This window comes from Nicotiana attenuata, chromosome 2, assembly GCF_001879085.1.
Source record: "Nicotiana attenuata strain UT chromosome 2, NIATTr2, whole genome shotgun sequence".
In the NCBI taxonomy this organism is placed as follows: Eukaryota; Viridiplantae; Streptophyta; class Magnoliopsida; order Solanales; family Solanaceae; genus Nicotiana; species Nicotiana attenuata.
In genome coordinates, this window is record NC_031990.1 from 40,579,065 (window position 1) to 40,584,357 (window position 5,293).

The following is a 5,293-nucleotide window of genomic DNA, read 5'->3' on the forward strand; positions in this document are numbered from 1 at the left end:
CTGATGATTGCGGTCCGCAGAAAATGCACCGCGGACCGTGCTGGCTTCAACCTCCATTTATCATAACTCTCTAAATCTCATCTCCGCGGATCGCATAAAATGGTTTGCGGCCGCGGTAAGGCTACTACGGTCCGCACAAAATGGTTTGCGGCCGCAGTGCTTGAGTTACCAAAAACTGCACCTCTCTGAATCTTATCACTGCCGACCGCACAAAATGGATTGCGACCGCAGTGGATCTGTTTCAACTGTGCTTGGACTTGTCCTTGGTACTTGTGCATGTTTCCCTCCTTTTTGAGCTGGTTTTGACTAATTATCACCTTTTTGACCAAACCCTGCAAACAAGTACGACATGTAAGCCTTTGGACTATTTTGTATAAATTTTTAATCAAAACTCAAGTAAAAAGGAGTGTAAAATGAACTAGAATCCCTAGTTATCAACTCCCTCAAACTTAAGCTTTTGCTTGTCCTCAAGCAAACAAAATAAGACCCACCTCCTTAAGAGTAAATCCACGAAAATTCAGCTGACCTAAAGTGACCTCATCTAGCATGAATTGGGCCTAACAATTGCCCTCAACTCAAATGGATCATTAACAACATTCACTCTTTTAAGCACCATGGTTTTAGTGCGACACAAGAGCATCAAGAATTGACTCAACCCATCAAGGGAACTCTTTCTACTACCTTGGCCATTGTGGAACCCAAACTCATACATCCTCAACTCTCCCTAAGCAAACCTCACTTTTATATTTTAGCACTCAGAACGAGGTAGTGGAAACACACTCATCTCTCTCAAAGAAAGGTCACAAGTCTGGCTCTAAGTACCATAAGCTTGCCCCTTATGTGAGTCACCACTAATGTAAGCTTCATTAAACTCAAGAACATATAGGGCTTTGTGGAGATATAGTAAAGGCTTTTGGTTCAGGGTAGGAAATATTTGGTCTAAGTAGGTTCCATCTTCCCATTAGCACTTCATTTGCTTCATTTTTGGCACACATTCTCTTGACTTTTTAAGTCATTTGCTTCTTTCTTAGGGGTTAGAGAGACACACTGTCACTCTTTCTTGTTCATTTCAAACCTTTTTCTCCTTTTTAGGCTTTCCACGCCTTTCATCACTTCACTTTTATTCAATCCCTTCATTTTTTCTATAATGCTCATTCTTTTTGACTTTTTGATTTTCTTTCTTTTTCATTGCCTCTCCTTTTCTTCATTTTATACCTTTTACCACTTTGTTGCATTCCTCGTCTCTCCCCCCAAACTTATGCTTTTTCCATGTGCTAAGGAAAGATTGGGTGCCAAGAGAGGGTCATTTTAGAACGGGTAAAGGCTTGTATCATGGTTTTTGAAGGAAAAAGGGCTATGGCTCAAAGAGGTTGACTAGGGACATTATCATTGGTAGGCTATGGATGTTTTCAAGATATCATTTGGATCAAGGGGAGCCTATAATCACTTCTCAAGTCAAACTACACTTAGGATTTCGCCTAGACAAACATTCAGGGCAAGTTCTAGACTAATGGCACGGGACTTGGACTTGCAATTCAAATTCTCACCACACAAGCTATAGGATTGCTAAAGAGACAGAGTCGGGGGCCCACAATGACCTTAGCTAAGATTTGAGCAACACAATGGTCCCGAAAAACCACTTGATGATATCGGCCAACATAAGAGTCTCAAGGTCACAACTTCCACCATCCTATACACAACAATTTGTTTTTGACCATAGGATCAAAGGCAAATGTGTTAGGCCCAAGTGAAGCTTTGCTTGAGGCACCACTACTCACTAGCTATTATTTACACAAAAAGAAAAGAAAACAGACTCAAACCCTTAAGAAGGTTGTCATGCCATCCATCATCGGGAAGAGCCACCCGGTTCACACAAATTCCACCTTTGGAAAGAACCGTGGCATTAAGAAAACCAAAGGCTTATTGCACGCAAAAACTAAAAATAAGAAGCTATCAAAATGAAATAAGAAGCTAGTAAAGAAGAAAGAAAATGCGAGAAGTAAAATGAATATGTACAAGAGGGGATTTAGTCGAATATACATAAGGGAGAATGAGTATATACATCAGAAAGTAACTTTATATACAGACCAAAGTTGCAAAAGTACGAAAAGTGATCTAAAATGGTAAAATTATGTACATACCAAAAGTGAAAATCAAAGCATAGAAAGAAAGTAGTGTCATATATACAACCCAATGTCATCAAAATAGGGCTACCCCCTCAAATGAAAGCTAGCATTGTCCTCAATGCTAACTAACCAAAATAAGATCAATAAAAGATAGAGAGTAAAGAGAAAACTCCCTATTGGCCCTCCGTCTGCATAGGATCATGAGCCTGGGTCCCTGGGTCCTCGGACTGCTGGGGAACCTGTGACTGGATCCCTGTAACCTGTGTCTGCACTGGGTCCTGGGCCTGTACTGGAACCTGGGGCTGGCTAGAGGAGCCTTCCTGAGGCTCCGCCAACTCTATCACAGCGTCATCAGCACGGGGAATCACCCTCTTCCTCTTTGCTGGCCTCTCTGTCTCCTGCTCTGGCTCAGGCTGGGCTGCTGGAACCGGGTCATGCAATAAAAGGTCCAAAGGCAAGTGATCAGCCTTCAATTTCTCCACCTCTACTATCAACTCTTTCACCGACTCCTTGGATGCCCGAGTCTTTCTCAATTTCTTTATTTCTTTGGTGAGTTCCTTCAATGCTTTTCCACGAGAACCCACAACATCTAATATTAATTGCTGGTTCTCCAAGAGCTTTTTCTGGTTGTCCAGAAGCTCCTTGAGAGTGTCCTCTACTGACTGTGGGACCTGTGGTTGAGGTGGTACAGACTGGGCTTCCACCGAGGTAGACAACACAAACAACTTAGAAGTGGCTGCCTACATCCAGTTGTTGATACTGGTAAGGGTCTGGTTCAAGCGGTGGGTAGTCAATGGGTAGGCTGAAGATGAGGGGATATCTGGTGCAGTAGAGGGTCCTGGGGGCATATCTGGGGCAGCTGCAACAGGCTGAGTAAGAGCTGCCACTACTACTGGCTCTTCAGACTGGCCAGTAGAAACAGTGGATTTGCCTTTCGGATCTTTGCCTTTGGGGTTGTCATCACTTTGTAGGTTGTACCAGGAAAAAGGTGCCTTTGTCTTCACCTTCACATCAAACCTCCTCTTGTCCACCTCCAAGTCATCCAGGTACATAGTCAGGAAATTTGGGAAGGGATACGACCTATCTCCTTTATTGACCACCCGTGTGATCACCCTAGACATCACATTCCCGACGTAGATTGGGTACCCTGCCATGATAGAAGCTACTAGAATTGCTCGGGAGATAGGAAGAGAGTTCTCATGAGTGGTAGGGTCTAGCCTGCTGCATACAAATGTTTCCCACCCTTTTGCTTCGAATTTCAGGGTTCTCCTTAGAATTTTTACTCCCGTTGTCAACCATGCTGGGGTGGTACCTGGGATTGCCAAATACTCTGCTAACCACGGATGGACATCCTCCCCCAATGCTACCTTCTCTAAGTATAATGTCTCATCCTCCTCCATAAAGCCCAGGTAGTCATTGAATGTCTTCCCATCGAATTTCAGTGTCAGATTCCGTACCTTGGTCACTGTAGTGCCCTTTTTGATGTGGGCAACATTAGTGTAGAACTCCTTGACTAGGTGCTCATTTGCATCCTCAACATTGCCTGTGAAGTATTCCCAGCCCACTCTCTCTCTGAACTGCCTCCTCACATTAGGGTTGTGAGGCAAGAGGTCTCTATCGATGAAAGTCCGTTCAGGTATCAACTTCCTCTCGGGCCACCATTCTCTGAACTTGTGGTAGGCCACTTCACTCACAAATCTATCTTGCCATGCTTCTGGTTTTCTGGTTCTTGCCACCCCTCCTACTTGGGGCTCACCCCCTCCTTCTTCTTCTACGGGATCCTCACCGGGTGGTGAAGCTGTAGGTGAGGTAGAAGAGGCACTGTCACCGCTCTCGGCTGAGCCCTCAGACGACTCAGAAGAAATTGGAATTGAAGCTTGAGCAGTGGGGGATCCCTGAGGGGTAGGCTCATCTCTCAATCTCATCCTCTCCGGGAAGTCAGGTATATACTCCGGCACTGACTCAGAATCAGACGCCTCCTGGGAGGGCAAATACTCACTTCCCTCTGAATGGGAAGCAGCTCTATCAGCAGCCCTTATTGACTTTCTGGTCTCCTTAATTGCCTGCCGAGCTTGGGGGGTCAATCTTATCATTCCTCGTCCCCTACCCCAGGAGGACTCTCCTTTGCCTTTCTGTTTATCACCTCCGCCTTGTGATTTCACCATTATATGCAAGGAGGATTCATTCTGTTATTGTTAGTATCCTAGTACCAGATGAAGCAATGAAGAATATGATTGCAGATAGTTGAAAATGTAAAGTAGAACTGCAGATCGTGGACCGCACAAAATGAAGTGCGGCTGCAAAGAAGCCATTGCGGACTGCACAAAATGGCACGTCCGCATTGAGGTGGGGGTCAGAAAATCCACTCTTGATTCTAGGCACGTGGACCCAAGAATTGTAGTGCGGCCGCGGTAAGGCACCGTGACCGCACAGATCCAGCAGCCGCGGTCCTCAACTGTCAACCTCTCTAAAGTTATACCATCGTGGTCCGCACAAAATTCATTGCGGACCGCGGAGAAGCCAAGAACAGTAATACCAACCTAGGGTTTCAAATATTCGTCTCATTTTTAGCCTAAAATTACATATTATTGATCCCCTAGGTGTTTAATCAACTTTCTTCAATAACTAACCCTAATTTAAACATGATTAAGCAAAACCGATTAAAGAAAAGGGAAGAAAAAGAAGTACAACTACGAAGTAAAAGAAAATAAACCAAGGTTAAAAACCAAGAAAAGATTAAAATTACCAGTAGTGAGATGCAACACAGATGATTTAGAAACAAAGTTTGAATTTTTGTGCAGTTAGGGCTTGGATGAACAATACTTTTACTATTGAGTGAGCAAAGAGCGAAAAGGGTAAATGAAGCCCTGAGGTCCTATTTATAGAAAATGACCCTGGGACCCACTATACCTACCCACCGCGGACCGCACAAAATGGCACCGCGGTCCGCGGTACTCAAGAACATGCAGCATTGAGGAGACAACCACTGCGGACCGCAAGAAATGCTCTACGGCCGTAGTGGTCCACCGCGGACCGCACCAAATGCATTGCGGCCGCGGTGGCAAACTTCAGAGAACCATCATTCTGTACCAATCAACATTGCGGACCGCATTGATTTGTTGCCCCCGCGCTAAGGCCTTTGCGGCCGCAAGAAATGCAATGCGGCC